Source organism: Triticum dicoccoides, chromosome 2B, assembly GCF_002162155.2.
Source record: "Triticum dicoccoides isolate Atlit2015 ecotype Zavitan chromosome 2B, WEW_v2.0, whole genome shotgun sequence".
NCBI lineage: Eukaryota > Viridiplantae > Streptophyta > Magnoliopsida > Poales > Poaceae > Triticum > Triticum dicoccoides.
This window is the reverse complement of record NC_041383.1, coordinates 613,227,432-613,246,768: the sequence shown is the minus strand read 5'-3', so window position 1 is coordinate 613,246,768 and position 19,337 is coordinate 613,227,432.

Here is a 19,337-nt window from a genome sequence, read left to right as displayed (position 1 = left end):
GTGATGCGTCTCCAACGTATCTATAATTTTTGATTATTCCATGCTATTATATTATCCGTTTTGGATGTTTATGAGCTTTACTTTACACTTCTATATCATTTGTGGGACTAACCTACTAACCGGAGGCCTAGCCCGAATTGCTGTTTGTTTGCCTATTTCAGTGTTTCGAAGAAAAGGAATATCAAACGGAATGAAACCTTTGGGAGCAATCTTTTTGGAACAAACGCAATCCAGGAGACTTGGAGTGGACGTCAAGAAGCAGCCAAGTCGGCCACGAGGGTGCAAGGCGCGCCCTAGAGGGGTGGGCGCACCCCTACCCTCGTGGGTCCCTCATGGCTCCCCTGACCGATTTCCTTCGCCTATATATATCTACGTACCCCGAAAACATCTAGGAGCACCAAGAAAACCTATTTCCACCGCCGCAACCTTATGTATCCACAGGATCCCATCTTGGAGCCTTTTCTGGCGCTCCGCCGAAGGGGGAATCGATCACAAAGGGCTTCTACATCAACACCATAGCCTCTCCGATGAGTTGTGAATAGTTTACCACAGACCTTCGGGTCCATAGTTATTAGCTAGATGGCTTCTTCTCTCTCTTTGAATCTCAATACAAAGTTCTCCTCGATCTTCTTGGAGATCTAGTCGATGTAACTCTTATTGTGGTGTGTTTGTCGAGATCCGATGAATTGTGGGTTTATGATCAAGTTTATCTATGAGAAATATTTGAATCTCCTCTGAATTCTTTTATGTATGATTTGTTATCTTTGCAAGTCTCTTCGAATTATCAGTTTGGTTTGGCCTACTAGATTGATCTTTCTTGCAATGGGAGAAGTGCTTAGCTTTGGGTTGCGGTGTCCTTTCCCGGTGACAGCAGGGGCAGCAAGGCACGTATTGTATATGTTGCCATCGAGGATAAAAAGATGGGGTTTATATCATATTGCTTGAGTTTATCCCTCTACATCATGTCATCTTGCCTAATTCGTTACTCTGTTCTTATGAACTTAATACTCTAGATGCATGCTGGATAGCGGTCGATGTGTGGAGTAATAGTAGTAGATGCAGGCAGGAGTCGGTCTACCTGTCGCGGACGTGATGCCTATATACATGATCATGCCTAGATAATCTCATAAGTATGCACTTTTCTATCAATTGCTCGACAGTAATTTGTTCACCCACCGTAATACTTATGCTATCTTGAGAGAATCCACTAGTGAAACCTATGGCCCCTGGGTCTATCTTTAATTATATAAGTTTCCGATCTACTTTATTTTGCTATCTTTACTTTCCAATCTATATCATAGAAATACCAAAAATATTTGTCTTATCTTATTATCTCTATCAGATCTCACTTTCGCAAGTGGCCGTGAAGGGATTGACAACCCCTTTATCGCGTTGGTTGCGAGGTTCTTGTTTGTTTGTGTAGGTATGAGGGACTTGTGAGGAGCCTCCTACTAGATTGATACCTTGGTTCTCAAAAACTGAGGGAAATACTTACGCTACTTTGCTGCATCATCCTTTCCTCTTCAAGGGAAGACCAACGCAGTGCTCAAGAGGTAGCAAGAAGGATTTCTAGCGCCGTTGCCGGGGAGGTCTTCGCTCAAGTCAAGACATACCAAGTACCCATCAAAAACTCATCTCCCTGGCATTACATTATTTGCCATTTGCCTCTCGTTTTCCTCTCCCCTACTTCACCCTTGCCGTTTTATTCGCCCTCTCTTTCTTGTTTTCCCCTCTCTTTCGCTTGCCTTTTGTGTGCATGTGTGTTGGATTGCTTGTCACGATGGCTCAAGATAATACTAAATTGTGTCACTTTTCCAATACCAACAATAATGATTTCCTTAGCACTCTGATTGCTCCTCTTAATGATGCTGAATCTTGTGAAATCAATGATGCTTTGTTGAATCCTATTATGAAAGATCAATTCTCTGGCCTTCCTAGTGAAGATGCCGCTACTCATCTAAACAGCTTTGTTAATTTGTGTGATATGCAAAAGAAGAAAGACACGGATAATGATATTGTTAAATTAAAGTTATTTCCGTTTTCACTTAGAGATCGCACTAAAACTTGGTTTTCGTCTTTGCCTAAAAATAGTATTGATTCATGGAATAAGTGCAAAGATGATTTTTACTCTAAGTATTTTCCTCCCGCTAAGATCATCTCTCTTAGAAACGATATTATGAATTTTAAGCAACTTGATCATGAACATGTTGCACAATCTTGGGAGAGGATGAAATTAATGATTCGCAATTTCCCTACACATGGTTTAAATTTATGGATGATCACACATTTTTTTATGCCGGATTAAATTTTGCTTCTACAAATCTTTTAGATTCGGCCGTGGGAGGCACTTTTATGGAAATCGCTTTAGGAGAAGCTACTAAACTCTTAGATAATATTATGGTTAATTATTCTCAATGGCACACCGAAAGATCTACTAGTAAGAAAGTTCATGCGATAGAAGAAATTAATGTTTTGAGTGGAAAGATGGATGGACTTATGAAATTGTTTGCTAATAAGAGTGCTCCCATTGATCCCAATGATATGCCTTTGTCTACTTTGATTGAGAATAATAATAAATCTATGGATGTGAATTTTGTTGGTAGGAATAATTTTGGTAACAACGCGTATAGAGGAAACTTTAATCCTAGGTCGTTCCCTAATAATTCCTCTAATAATTATGGTAATTCCTACAAAAACTCTTATGGAAATTTTAATAAGATGCCCTCTGATTTTGAGAATAGTGTTAAAGAATTTATGATCTCTCTAAAGAATTTCAATGCTTTGCTTGAAGAAAAATTGCTTAAAGTTGATGAATTGGCTAGGAACGTTGATAGAATTTCTCTTGATGTTGATTCTTTGAAACTTATATCTATTCCACCTAAGCATGATATCAATGAGTCTCTCAAAGCCATGAGAATTTCCATTGATGAGTGCAAAGAAAGAACCGCTAGGATGCGTGCTGAGAAAGATTGGTTTGTAAGAGCGTGTTCTTCTAGTTTCCATGAAAATAATGATGAAGATCTAAAAGTTATTGATGTGTCCCCTATTAAATCTTTGTTTTGCAATATGAATCTTGATAATAATGGGACTGGAGAAGAGTCAACTTTAGTTAAAATGCGTCCCAATGATTCGGAGTTTTTAGATCTTGATGCTAAATTTGGTAAAAGTGGGATTGGAGAGATCAAAACTTTACATAGCAATGAACCCACTATTTTTGATTTCAAGGAATTTAATTATGATAATTGTTCTTTAATAGATTGTATTTCCTTGTTGCAATCCATGTTGAATTCTCCTCATGCTTATAGTCAAAATAAAGCTTTTACCAAACATATTGTTGATGCTTTGATGCAATCTTATGAGGAACAACTTGAATTGGAAGTTTCTATCCCTAGAAAACTTTATGATGAGTGGGAACCTACTAATGAAATTGAAATTAAAGATCATGAGTGCTATGCTTTGTGTGATTTGGGTGCTAGCAATTCCATGATTCCAAAAACTTTAAGTGATGTGCTAGGTTTCTGTGATTTTGATGATTGTTCTTTAAACTTGCACCTTGCGGATTCCACTATTAAAAAACCTATGGGAAGGATTAATGATGTTCTTATTATTGCAAATAGGAATTATGTGCCCGCAGATTTTATCGTTCTTGATATAGATTGCAATTTTTCATGTCCTATTACTCTTGGCAGACCTTTCTTTAGAACGATTAGTGCGATTATTGATATGAAGGAAGGAAATATTAGATTCCAATTTCCATTAAGGAAAGGCATGGAACACTTTCCTAGAAAGAAGATCAAATTACCTTATGAATCTATTATACAAGCCACTTATGTATTGAATACCAAAGATGACAATACTTAGATCAATTCTCGCTTTTATGCCTAGCTAGGGGCGTTAAACGATATCGCTTGTTGGGAGGCAACCCAATTTTATTTTTGTTCATCTAGACTTCCTTCGCCTATATATATCTACATACCCCGAAAACATCCAGGAGCACCACGAAAACCTATTTCCAATGCCGCAACCTTCTGTATCCACGAGATCCCATCTTGGAGCCTTTTCCGGCGCTCCGCAGGAGGGGGAATCGATCACAGAGGGCTTCTACATCAACACCATATCCTCTCCGATGAGTTGTGAGTAGTTTACCACAGACCTTCGGGTCCATAGTTATTAGCTAGATGGCTTCTTCTCTCTCTTTGAATCTCAATACAAAGTTCTCCTCGATCTTCTTGGAGATCTATTCGATGTAACTCTTTTTGCGGTGTGTTTGTCGAGATCCGATGAATTGTGGGTTTATGATCAAGTTTATCTATGAGAAATATTTTAATCTCCTCTGAATTCTTTTATGTATGATTTGTCATATTTGCAAGTCTCTTCGAATTATCAGTTTGGTTTGGCCTACTAGATTGATCTTTCTTGCAATGGGAGAAGTGTTTAGCTTTTGGTTAAATCTTGCAGTGTCCTTTCCCAATGAAAGCAGGGGCAGCAAGCCACGTATTTTATTGTTGCCATCGAGGATAAAAAGATGGGGTTTATACCATATTGCTTGAGTTTATCCCTCTACATCATGTCATCTTGCCTAATGCGTTACTCTATTCTTATGAACTTAATACTCTAGATGCATGCTGGATAGTGGTCGATGTGTGGAGTAATAGTAGTAGATGCAGGCAGGAGTCAGTCTACTTTTCACGGATGTGATGCCTATATACATGATCATGCCTAGATAATCTCATAACTATTCACTTCTCTATCAATTGCTCGACAGTAATTTGTTCACCCACCGTAATACTTATGCTATCTTGAGAGAAGCCACTAGTGAAACCTATGGCCCTCGGGTCTATCTTTTATCATATAAGTTTCCGATCTACTTTATTTTGCAATCTTTACTTTCCAATCTATATCATAAAAATACCAAAAATATTTGTCTTATCTTATCTCTATCAGATCTCACTTTCGCATGTGGCCGTGAAGGGATTGACAACCCCTTTATCGCGTTGGTTGTGAGGTTCTTGTTTGTTTGTGTAGGTACGAGGGACTTGTGAGGAGCCTCCTACTAGATTGATACCTGGGTTCTCAAAAACTGAGGGAAATACTTACGCTACTTTGCTGCATCACCCTTTCCTCTTCAAGGGAAAAGCAGCGCAGTGCTCAAGAGGTAGCAGTCGGCACGCCTTGCTAGAGGCCGCTACCAACCATGCAGGTCGGAGGTGATCCGAACTGTGACCAAGCCGACTTGAACCTACGGGGTGATATGTCTCCAACGTATCAACTTTTCCAAACACCTTTTCCCTTGTTTTGGACTCTAACTTGTATGATATGAATGAAACTAACCCGGACTGACGCAGTTTCCAGCAGAACTGCCATGGTGTTGTTTATTGTGCAGAAAACAAAAGTTCTCGGAATGACCTGAAAATCCACGGAGATAACTTTTGGAAAATAGAAAAAATACTAGCGAAAGAATCAAGGCCAGGGGGCCCACACCCTGTCCACGAGGGTGGGGGCGCGCCCCTCCCCCTGGGCGCGCCCCCTGTCTCGTGGGCCCCCGGCTGCTCCATTGACCTCAACTCCAACTCTATATATTCTGCTTCGCAGAGAAAAAAATCAGAGAGAAAGTTTCATCGCGTTTTATGGTACGAAGCCGCAGCCAAGCCCTAATCTCTCTCGAGAGGGCTGATCTGGAGTCCGTTCTAGGCTCCGGAGAGGGGGATTCGTCGCTGTCGTCATCATGAACCATCTCCATCACCAATTTCATGATGCTCACCGCCGTGCGTGAGTAATTCCATCATAGGCTTGCTGGACGGTGATGGGTTGGATGATATTTACCATGTAATCAAGTTAGTTTTGTTAGGGTTTGATCCCTAGTATCCACTATGTTCTGAGATTGATGTTCCTATGACTTTGCTATGCTTAATGCTTGTCACTAGGGCCCGAGTGCCATGATTTCAGATCTGAACCTATTATGTTTTCATAAATATATGTGAGTTCTTGATCCTATCTTGCAAGTCTATAGTCACCTATTATGTGTTATGATCCGACAACCCCGAAGTGACAATAATCGGGATACTTCTCGGTGATGACCGTAGTTTGAGGAGTTCATGTATTCACTAAGTGCTAATGCTTTGGTCCGGTTCTCTATTAAAAGGAGGCCTTAATATCCCTGAGTTTCCATTAGGACCCCACTGCCACGGGAGGGTAGGACAAAAGATTTCATGCAAGTTCTTTTCCATAAGCACGTATGACTATATTTAGAATACATGCCTACATTGCATTGATAAACTGGAGCTAGTTCTGTGTCACCCTATGTTATAACTATTACATGATGAATTGCATCCGATATAATTATCCATCACTGATCCAATGCCTATGAGCTTTTCACATATTGTGCTTTGCTTATTTACTTTTCTGTTTCTACTATTACAATTACTACAAAACTGCTACCGTTACTTTTGCCACTGTTACCATTACTATCATACTACTTTGCTACTAAATACTTTGCTGCAGATACTAAGTTATACGGGTGTGGTTGAATTGACAACTCAACTGCTAATAATTGAGAATATTCTTTGGCTCCCCTTGTGTCGAATACATAAATTTGGCTTGAATACTCTATCCTCGAAAACTGTTGCGATCCCCTATACTTGTGGGTTATCAAGATTATTTTCTGGCGCCAATGCCAGGGAGCATAGCTCTATTCTTTGAGTCACTTGGAATTTATATCTGCTGATCACTATGACGATCTTGGAAGACGAAAGAACTACGATTTTTGCCTCAACTACGAGGGGAGGTAAGGAACTTCCATCTAGCTCTGCACTAGATTCTCCTTCTGTTTTGAGTAAGCTTCCGACACCTAAACCTGCTACTGCTATGAATTATGATATGTCGCATGTTATTGATGATGCCACTTCTGCTATGCATGATACTTATGATGAAACTACTTCTGTGCTTGATACTACTGTGCCATTAGGTGAATATCTTGATGAATAACTTGCTAGGGTTAGAGAGAATGAAATTATTGATGATAGTGATGATGAAGGTTCTCCCCTAAGTATGAATTGCCCGTTGTTCCAGAGGGTTATGTTATGGATGAAGAAACTGCTAGATATCTTTTTGCTTGCAATGATAGATCTGATCTTAAGAAGTTACTAGCTAAACTTAAACAGAAAACTCTAAATGCTAGGATGAAATATGACCCTGCTTTTGCTACTTCACCTATCTTTGTTACTGATAAGGATTATGAATTCTCTGTTGATCCTGAGATAATTACTTTGGTTGAATCTGATCCTTTTTATGGCTATGAATCTAAAACTGTTGTGGCACATCTTACCAAGTTAAATGATATAGCCACCCTGTTTACTGAAGATGAGAAGTCTCGCTATTATTATATCCTTAAGATATTTCCGTTCTCATTAAAGGGTGATGCTAAAACTTGGTTTAATTCTCTTGATCCTGGTTGTGTGCGTAGTCCCCAGGATGTGATTTATTACTTCTCTGCTAAATATTACCTTGCTCATAAGAAACAAGCTGCATTGCGAGAAATATATAATTTTGTGCAAATCAAAGAAGAGAGTCTCCCACAAGCTTGGGGAGGCTTCTCCGATTACCTACTGCTTTGCCTAATCATCCTCTTAAGAAAAATGAAATACTTGATATCTTTTATAATGGACTAACCGATGCTTCCAAGAACCACTTGGATAGTTGTGCTGGTTGTGTTTTCAGGGAAAGAACAGTCGACCAAGCTGAATTGTTATCGAATAATATGTTGACTAATGAAAATAATTAGACTCTTCCTGAGCCAACTCCTGAGCCAATTGAGCCAACTCCTAAGCCTATTCCTAAACCAACTCTGAATAAGAGAGGTGTTCTATTCCTCAGTCCCAAAGATATGGAAGAGGCAAAGAAATCAATGAAAGAAAAAGGTATTAAGGCTGAAGATGTTAAGAATTTACCTCCTATTGAAGAAATACATGGTCTTAATATACCGCCTGTCGAAGAAATACATTGTCTTGATAACCCGGCACAGGTAGTAAAGGTAAATTCTCTCTATAGATATGATAAGGTTGAAATCCCGTCTACTAAATTTCATAGCCAATGTTTAGATGAATTTGATGACTTTATGGCTAGGAAAGAAAGTTTTAATGCTTATGTTGGTTGAGAATTAAAGAGTAATGCTTTCATGATAGGACGCTTGCTTGATTATATGGCTAGAGTTAAAGGTGAACTCAAACTCATTAGCAAATATGCTTCTATGGTTACCACTCAAGCGGAGCAGGTACTTAAAGCTCAAAGTGTTTTTCTTGATGAATTGAATAATAAACATGACTTTGCTGTTAGAGTGGCTACTAGAACTGGTAGAATGACTCAGGAACCTTTATATCCTGAAGGCCACACTAAGAGAATCGAGCAAGATTCTCAAAGAAATAATTTAGATGCACCTAGTCCTTCTAAAAAGAAGAAAAAGAAAAACGATAGGAATTTGCATGCTTCTAGTGAACCTGTTGTAGACACACCTGAGAATCCCAATGATATTTCTATTTCTGACGCTGAAACACAATCAGGTGATGAACATGAACCTAGTGATAATGTTAACGATAATGTTCATGTTGATGCTCAACCTAGCAATAATAATGATGTAGAGATTGAACCTGCTGATGATCTTGATAACCCACTGATACGTCTCCAACGTATCTAATTTTTGATTGTTTCATGCTATTATATTACCCGTTTTGGATGTTTATGAGCTTTACTTTACACTTTTATATCATTTTTGGGACTAACCTACTAACCGGAGGCCCAACCCGAATTGCTTTTTTTTGCCTATTTTAGTGTTTCGAAGAAAAGGAATATCAAACGGAGTCCAAACGGAATGAAACCTTCGGGAGCGATCTTTTTGGAACAAACGTGATCCAGAGGACTTGGAGTGGAAGTCAAGAAACAAGCTATGTGGCCATGGGGGTGCCCGGCGCGCCCTCTAGGGGTGGGCGCGCCCCCCACCCTCGTGGGCCCCTCGAGCGTCCACCGACCTACTTCCTCCTCCTATATATACCCATGTACCCCGAAAACATCATAAGCGACCATGAAAAACTATTTCCACCGCCATAACCTTCTGTATCCGCGAGATCCCATCTTGGAGCCTTCGCTGGCGCTCCGCCGGAGGGGGAATCGAGCATGGAGGGCCTCTACATCATCTCCAAGGCTTCTCCGATGAGTTGTGAGTAGTTTACCACAGACCTTCGGGTCCATAGTTATTAGCTAGATGGCTTCTTCTCTCTCTTTGAATCTCAATACAAAGTTCTCCTCGATCTTCTTAGAGATCTATTCGATGTAACTCTTTTTGCGGTGTGTTTGTCGAGATCCGAGAAATTGTGGGTTTATTATCAAGTTTATCTATGAGAAATATTTGAATCTCCTGTGAATTCTTTTATGTGTGATTAAGTTATCTTTGCAAGTCTCTTCGAATTATCAGTTTGGTTTGGCCTACTAGATTGATCTTTCTTGCAATGGGATAAGTGCTTAGCTTTGGGTTCAATCTTGCGGTGTCCTTTCCGAGTGACAGCAAGGCACGTATTGTATTGTTGCCATCGAGGATAAAAAGATGGGGTTTATATCATATTGCATGAGTTTATCCTTATATATAATGTCATCTTTCTTAATGCGTTACTCTGTTCTTTATGAACTTAATACTCTAGATGCATGCTGGATAGCGGTCGATGTGTCGAGCAATAGTAGTAGATGCAGGCAGGAGTCGGTCTACTTGTCACGGACGTGATGCCTATATACATGATCAGGCCTAGATAATCTCATAACTATTCGCTTTTCTATCAATTGCTCGACAGTAATTTGTTCACCCACCGTAATACTTATGCTATCTTGAGAGAAGCCACTAGTGAAACCTGTGGCCCCCGGGCCTATCTCTTATCATATAAGCTTTCAATCTACTTTTATTTGCATCTTTACTTTTCCAATCTAAATAATAAAATGCCAAAAATATATTTATCTTATCATATTATCTCTATCAGATCTCACTTTTGCAAGTGGCCATGAAGGGATTAACAACCCCTTTATTGCGTTGGTTGCGAGTTCTTGTTTGTTTGTGTAGGTGCGTGGGACTTTTGAGGAGCCTCCTATTGGATTGATACCTTGGTTCTCAAAACCTGAGGGAAATACTTATGCTACTATTGCTGCATCACCCTTTCCTCTTCAAGGAAAACCAACGCAAGCTCAAGACGTAGCAAGAAGGATTTCTGGCGCCGTTGCCGGGGAGGTTTTCGCTCAAGTCAAGACATACCAAGTACCCATCACAAAATCATCTCCCTCGCATTACATTATTTGCCATTTGCCTCTCGTTTTCCAATCCCCCACTTCACCCTCGCTATTTTATCCGCCCTCTCTTTGCCAATCTCCTCTCTCTTTCGCTTGCCTTTTTGTTCGCTTGTGTGTTGGATTGCTTGTCGCGATGGTGCAAGATAATACCGAATTGTGTGACTTTTACAATAACAATAATAATGATTTCCTTAGTACTCCGATTGCTCCTCTTAATGATGTTGAGTCTTGTGAAATCAATGCAGCTTTGCTGAATCTTGTTATGAAAGATCAATTCTCCGGCGTTCCTAGTGAAGATGCCGCTACCCATCTAAACAACTTTGTTGATCTGTGTGAGATGCAAAATAAGAAAGATACGGATAATGATATTGTTAAATTGAAGTTATTTCTGTTTTCACTTAGAGATCGTGCTAAAGTTTGGTTTTCGTCTTACTAAGAATAGTATTGACTCATGGAATAAGTGCAACGATGCTTTTATCTCTAAGTATTTTCCTCCCGCTAAGATCATCTCTCTTAGGAATGATATTATGAATTTTAAACAACTTGATCATGAGCATGTTGCCCAATCTTGAGAAAGAATGAGATTGATGATTCACAATTGCCCTACTCATGGTTTGAATTTATGGATGATCATACAAATTTTTATGCCGGATTGAATTTTGCTTCTAGGAATCTTTTAGATTCGGCTGCGGGAGGTACTTTTATAAAAATCACCTTAGGAGAAACTACTAAACTACTTGATAATATTATGACTAATTATTCTCAATGGCACACCGAAAGATCTACTAGTAAAAAAGTGCATGCTATAGAAGAGATTAATGTTTTGAGTGGAAAGATGGATGAACTTATGAAATTGTTTGCTACTAAGAGTGCTTATATTGATCCCAATGATATGCCTTTGTCTACTTTGTTTGAGAATAATAATGAATCTATGGATGTGAATTTTGTTGGTAGGAATAATTTTCGTAACAATGTTATAGAGGAAACTTTAATCCTAGACCGTTCCCTAGTAATTCCTCTAATAATTATGGAAATTCCTACAATAGTTCTTATGGTAATTTTAATAAGATACCCTCTGATTTTGAGAATAGCGTTAAAGAATTTATGATCTCTCAAAAGAATTTCAATGCCTTGCTTGAAGGAAAATTGCTTAAAGTGGATGATTTGGCTAGAAACGTTGATAGACTTTCGCTTGATGTTGACTCTTTGAAACTTAGATCTACACCTCCTAAACATGATATCAATGAGTCTCTCAAAGCTATGAGAATTTCCATTGATGAGCGCAAAGAAAGAACCGCTAGATTGCGTGCTAAGAGAGATTGCTTTGTAAAAGCGTGTACTTCTAGTTTCCATGAAAATAATGATAAAGATCTAAAAGTTATTGATGTGTACCCTATTAGATTTTTCTTTTTCAATATGAATCTGAATAATGATGGGACTAGAGATGAGTCAACTTTAGTTAAAAGGCGTCCCAATGATTCAGAGTTTGTAGATCTTGATGCTAAATTTGGTAAAAGTGGGATTGGAGAGGTCAAGACTTTAAATAGCAGTGAACCCACTATCTTGGATTTCAAGGAATTTAATTATGATAATTGCTCTTTAGTAGACTATATTTCCTTGTTGCAATTCATGTTGAATTCTCCTCATGCTTATAGTTAAAATAAAGCTTTTACCAAACATATTGTTGATGCTTTGATGCAATCTTATGATGAAAAACTTAATTTGGAAGTTTCTATACCTAGAAAACTTAATGATGAGTGGGAACCTACTATAAAGATTAAAATTAAAGATCATGAGTGTTATGCTTTATGTGATTTGGGTGCTAGTGTTTCCACGATTCTGAAAACTTTATGTGATATTCTAGGTTTCCATGATCTTGATGATTGCTCTTTAAGTTTGCACCTTGCGGATTCCACCATTAAAAAGCCTATGGGAAGGATCAATGATGTTCTTATTGTTTCAAATAGGAACTTTGTGCCCGTAGATTTTATCGTTCTTGACATGGATTGCAATCTTTCTTGTCCTATTATTTTTGGTAGACCTTTCCTTAGAATGATTGGTGCGATTATTGATATGAAGGAAGGGAATATTAGATTCCAATTTCCATTAAGGAAAGGCATGGAACACTTTTCAAGAAATAAAGTCAAATTACCTTATGAATCTATCATGCGATCTACTTATGAATTGAGCGCCAAAGATGGCACTACTTAGATCTACCCTCGCTTTTATGCCTAGCTTGGGGCGTTAAACGATAGCGCTAGTTGGGAGGCAACCCGATTTTATTTTAGCTTTTTTGTTTTTGCTTCTGTTTAGTAATAAAATTTTCATCTATCTTCTGTTTAGATGTGTTTTTATGTTTTAATTAGTGTTTATGCCAAGTAGAACCTATAGGATAACCTATGGTGATAGTTAATTTGATTCTGCTGAAAAAACAGAAACTTTGCACGCACGAAAATAATTTTACTAATTCACAGAAACATCCTTTTGCGTTGATTCTTTTTCCTGTAGATGAATAGGAAAATTTCCCAGGACTTCCTATTTTTGTAGGATTTTTAGAGTTCCATAAGTATTCGAGAGTTACAGATTGCTACAGTCTGTTCTGTTTTTGACAGATTCTGTTTTTCATGTGTTGTTTGCTTATTTTGATGCATCTATGGCTAGTATGTAGGGGTATGAACCATAGAGAAGTTGGAATACAGTAGGTTTAACACCAATATAAATAAAGATAGAGTTCATTATAGTAACTTATGTGGTGTTTTTTCTTTCTTGCACTAACAGAGCTTATGATATTTCCTGTTGAGTTTTGTGTTGTGAAGTTTTCATGTTTTGGGTAAAGATTTGATGGATTATGGAATAAGGAGTGGCAAGAGCCTAAGCTTGGGGGTTCCCATGGCACCCCAAGATATTCAAGGATAACCAAAAGCCTAAGCTTGGAGATGCCCCGGAAGGCATCCCCTCTTTCGTCTTCGTCTATCGGTAACTTTACTTGGAGCTATATTTTTATTCGCCACATGATATGTGTTTTGCTTGGAACGTCTTGTATGATATTAGTCTTTGCTTTTTAATTTACCACAATAATCCTTTCTGTACACACCTTTTGGGAGAAACCCACTTGATTGGAATTTATTAGAATACTCTATGCGCTTCACTTATATCTTTTGAGCTAGATAGTTTTGCTCTAATGCTTCACTTATATCTTTTAGAGCACGGCGGTGGCTTGATTTTGTAGAAATTGTTAATCTCTCATGCTTAACTTATATTATTTTTAGAGTCTCTTAGAACAGCATGGTATTTTCTATGGTTTTAAAATTGGTCCTAGAATGATGGGCATCCAAGTAGGGTATAATAAAAACTATCATAGAAAGTGAATTGGATGTTATGATCAATTTGATTCTTGATAATTGTTTTGAGATATAGAGGTGGTAATATTAGAGTCATGCTAGTTGGGTGATTATGAATTTAAAGAATACTTGTGTTGAAGTTTGTGATTCCCGTAGCATGCACGTATGGTGAACCGCTTTGTGATGAAGTTGGAGCACAATTTTATTTATTGATTGTTTTCCTTATGAGTGGCGGTCGGGGATGAGCGATGGTCTTCTCCTACCAATCTATCCCCCTAGGAGCATGCACGTAGTACTTTGTTTTCAATGACTTGTAGATTTTTGCAATAAGTATATGAGTTCTTTATGACTAATGTTGAGTCCATGGATTGTACGCACTCTCATCCTTCCACCATTGCTAGCCTCTCTTGTGCCACGCAACTTTCGCCGGTACCATACACCCACCATATACCTTCCTCAAAACAGCCACCATACCTACCTATTATGGCATTTCCATAGCGATTCTGAGATATATTGCCATGCAACTTTCCACCGTTCCTTTTATATGACACGCATCATCATTGTCATATTGCTCTTTGCATGGTCATGTAGTTGACATCGTATTTGTGGCAAGGACACCTTCATAATTTTCATACATGTCACTCTTGATTCATTGCATATCCCGGTACACCGCCGGAGGCATTCATATAGGGTCATATCTTGTTCTAAGTATTGAGTTGTAATCTTGAGTTATAAGTAAATAAAAGTGTGATGATCTTCATTATTAGAGCATTGTCCCAGTGAGGAAAGGATGATGGAGACTATGATTCCCCCACAAGTCGGGATGAGACTTCAGACTTTATATAAAAAAGAGGCCAAAGAGCCCACCAAATAAAAAAAAGACAGGCCAAAAAAAGAGAAAGGCCAAATAAAAATCAAAAAAAAATGAGATAAAAAGAGAGTAGGGACAATGCTACTATCCTTTTACCACACTTGTGCTTCAAAGTAGTACCATGATCTTCATGATAGAGAGTCTCCTATGTTGTCACTTTCATATACTAGTGGGAACTTATCATTATAGAACTTGGCTTGTATATTCCAACGATGGGCTTCCTCAAAATGCCCTAGGTCTTCGTGAGCAAGCAAGTTGGATGCACACCCACTTAGTTTCTTTTGTTGAGCTTTCATACATTTATAGCTCTAGTGCATCCGTTGCATGGCAATCCCTACTCACTCACATTGATATCTATTAATGGGCATCTCCATAGCCCGTTGATACGCCTAGTTGATGTGAGACTATCTTCCTCTTTTTTTGTCTTCTCCACAACCACCATTACGTTCCACATATAGTGCTATGTCCATGGCTCACGCTCATGTATTGCATGAAAGTTGAAAAAGTTTGAGATTATTAAAGTATGAAATAATTGCTTGACTTGTCATCGAGGTTGTGCATGATTAAATACTTTGTGTGATGAAGATAGAGCAACATCCAGACTATATGATTTTGTAGGGATAACTTTCTTTAACCATGCTATTTTGAGAAGACATGATTGCTTTGATTAGTATGCTTGAAGTATTACTATTTATTATGTAAATATGAACTTTTATTTTGAATCATTTGGATCTCAACATTCATGCCACAATAAAGAAAATTACATTGAGAATTATGCTAGGTAGCATTCCACATCAAAAATTCTGTTTTTATCATTTACCTACTCGAGGACGAGCATGAATTAAGCTTGGGAATGCTTGATACGTCTCCAACGTATCTATAATTTTTGATTGTTCCATGATATTATATTACCCGTTTTGGATGTTTATGGGCTTTACTTTACACTTTTATATCATTTTTGGGACTAACCTACTAACCGGAGGCCCAGCCCAAATTTCTGTTTTTTTGCCTATTTCAGTGTTTCGAAGAAAAGGAATATCAAACGGAGTCCAAACGGAATGAAACCTTCAAGAGAGGTCTTTTTGGAACAAACGTGATCCATAGGACTTGGAGTGGAAGTCGAGAAACAAGCGAGGTGGCCACGAGGGTGTTCGATGAGCCCCCTAGGGGTGGGCGCGCCCCCCACCCTCGTGGGCCCCTCCAGCGTCCACCGACCTACTTCTTCCTCCTATATATACCCATGTACCCCGAAAACATCAGAAGCGACCACGAAAAACTATTTACACCATCGTAACCTTCTCTATCCGCGAGATCCCATCTTGGAGCCTTCGCCGGCGCTTCGCCGGAGGGGGAATCGACCACGGAGGGCCTCTACATCATCTCCAAGGCCTCTCCGGTGAGTTACAGACCTTCGGGTCCATAGTTATTAGCTAGATGGCTTGTTCTCTCTCTTTGAATCTCAATACAAAGTTCTACTTGATCTTCTTGGAGATCTATTCGATGTAACTCTTTTTGCGGTGTGTTTGTCGAGATCCGATGAATTGTGGATTTATGATCAAGTTTATCTATGAGAAATATTTGAATCTCCTTTGAATTCTTTTATGTGTGATTAAGTTATCTTTGCAAGTCTCTTCGAATTATCAGTTTGGTTTGGCCTATTAGATTGATCTTTCTTGCAATGGGAGAAGTGCTTAGCTTTGGGTTCAATCTTGTGATGTCCTTTCCCAGTGACAGCAGGGGCAGCAAGGCACGTATTGTATTGTTGCCATCGAGGATAAAAAGATGGGGTTTATATCATATTGCATGATTTTATCCGTCTACATCATGTCATCTTTCTTAATGCGTTACTCTGTTCTTTATGAACTTAGTACTCTAGATGCATGCTGGATAGCGGTCGATGTGTCGAGTAATAGTAGTAGATGCAGGCAGGAGTCGGTCTACTTGTCACGGACGTGATGCCTATATACATGATCATTGTCGGTGTCAAAACCGGCGGATCTCGAGTAGGGGGTCCCGAACTGTGCGTCTAAGGCTAATGGTAACAGGAGGCTGGAGACATGATGTTTACCCAGGTTCGGGCCCTCTCGATGGAGGTAATACCCTACTTCCTGCTTGATTTATCTTGATGATATGAGTATTACAAGAGTTGATCTACCACGAGATCATAGAGGCTAAACCCTAGAAGCTAGCCTATGATTATGATTGTCCTTGTCTTACGGACTAAACCCTCCGGTTTATATAGACACTTGAGGGGCTAGGGTTACATATAGTCGGTTACAGAGGAGGAGATCTACATATCCAAATTGCCAAGCTTGCCTTCCATGCCAAGGAGAGTCCCATCCGGACACGGGACGAAGTCTTCGATCTTGTATCTTCATAGTCCAACAGTCCGGCCAAAGTATATAATCCGGCTGTCCGAGTACCCCCTAATCCAGGACTCCCTCAGTAGCCCCTGAACCAGGCTTCAATGACGATGAGTCCGGTGTGCAGATTGTCTTGGGCATTGCAAGGCGGGTTCCATCTCCAAATACTCCAAGGTAAATTTTGAACATATGAATCGTGTCCGGCTATGCAAAAAAAATTCCACATACAACCATAGATAGCATAATTTCTCACAAATCTAATCTGCTGACAATTCTTATGACATGACATCATGCCATGGCCCGATCATTATTCGAACCTTTTTTCCCAGCCTGGTACTGCACGTATCGCAAGGCGGTTTTACTAGCACGTCTTGTCGAAGCAGAGATCGTGTCCCCTTATCACATGATTCTCATCAATACGGGTGTGGGTAACCCAATCGCGCCATTGATGCAGCGCTTGGGAATAAGCGAATATATAGGGCAAGTGGGGAGGCGCATGGTTTCTACCGCCTCTATAAAGAGATAAGGATCCCTCTGTTTCACCCACGCCCTCTTCTCCCTCTGCTCATCCATTCTCGCACGCTCGAGCTCTAACGCCCAAGCCCTCACTTTCTCCGCAAAGTCAAGCATGCCCGGAGCAGGAGGCAAGTGGATGGCCTCCGCCATAACAGAGGAGGACATAACATAGCTACAGGAGGCCGGATACCGGGCCGCAACCATTGCGCACAGGCTTCCGCCCGTGGGGCAGATCATCCCCACTTCGAAACCTAAGGAGAGGGTTGTGCTCCTTCCTCATTTCCTCCGCGGACTAGGTTTTCCCCTTCACCCATTCGTTCGTGGGCTCATGTTTTATTACGGGCTCGATTTTCATGATCCGGCCCCCAACTGCATCCTTAACATCTTAGCGTTCATCGTCGTATGCGAGGCTTTCCTCCGTATCCCGCCCCACTTTGGCCTATGGCTGAAGACCTTCAGCGTGAAGCCAAAGGTGGTGGGCGGCCAGCAAGCGGAGTGTGGAGGTGCCATGTTGGGCAAGATGACCAACGTCGCTTGGCCCGAGGGCTCCTTTGTGGAGAGAGTAAAAGGGGTGGCAGTCGGGGTGGTTCTACATCACCGAGCCCCATAACACCAACTGGGCAGCAACTCCCAAATTTCGATCCGGCACCCCTATGCGACTTACCTGTTGGAAAGAGAAGGGATTAGCCTGGGGGTCCTCGGAGGAGCTGTCTGGACTTCAAAACTATATCTGGAATATGGTAAGCAAGAAGATCAAGCTTTTCAACATAGTGCAGGTCATGCTCCTCCGCCGGATCCTTCCGTGCCAATGACGGGTTTGCAATCTGTGGTAGTTCGACCCAGCTGAACATCAGACACTACGAGAGCTCTTCGGCACGATGCACGAAGATGTCTGGAAATTGTTGTTCAAGGCCAACGAGGCCCCCCACCCATAACCGAAGATCACAGACTCAGCGCCAAATGCATCGCCAATCCCGTAAGTTCATATGTTTTGTGGAGGAGGATCCTTAACTTTTCACACCATTTCCACATGATTGGGTAGCGGTGGCAGAGCGGATCGACTGCCCGGCTCCGTTACCGGAAGATCCAGAATCGGTGCTTTTAACAAAGATGTTGTTTCCGGCGCCTTATAAGGTGCCGTAGAAGAAGGCCAAGAAGGCGGCCACGGGGACCAGGAAAGGTCTCCGGCGCAGGGTCATGTTAGACTCGTCGTCCGAGGACGCCGAGGCAGATTCCTCCCACGAAGACGGGGAGGAAGAAGAAGAAATCCCCCTCCCCGCACCGGGGAGGAGAAGAAGAGAAAAGCCGACCCACAGGGGGAGGCTAGGACGTCTAAGAAGGGAAAGACATCCCTTCCGGACTACTCCACCACGACCGCCTACAGCGACGAGGAGTGGTTGCCCAGGGACAATCCCCTGGCAAAATCGTAAGTATCCGTACTCCATAATACTTTTAATGCGTCTTAGATTCATTGCTTGTTATAATGCCGAGCGCGCATATGCAGTCCGGCCAAGTCCCACCTCGAGGTATCCTCTTCGGATGGGTCCTTGAGTGAATCGGAGATGAATAGCTATTCACTCCCGATGGCCACCTCCCCACGGCCCGCGGACGACACAGAGGTGTTGTCCCAGAGGATACCGGAATAGGGGCGGTGGTTCTGGAGACGCCCCAAGGAGAAATCCGAGACGCGGGGCACACGGGGGGAAAGATCCCCATGGATTCTGCTGAAGGGAGCCGGAACAAGTCTGGCCCCCAGCCGGATACTGCGTCGGAACCTCCAATAGTTCCGGGTTAAAGTAGGCAGCCCCTCGCTCTGGAGGGCGAGCCGTCTGTGCCGATGACCTCTATCTAGCTAGAGGCATCGAACAATTTGCTGGAAGTGCTTCGCGATGCTTCCATCGACGAATAGCACCGTACTCTTATGAG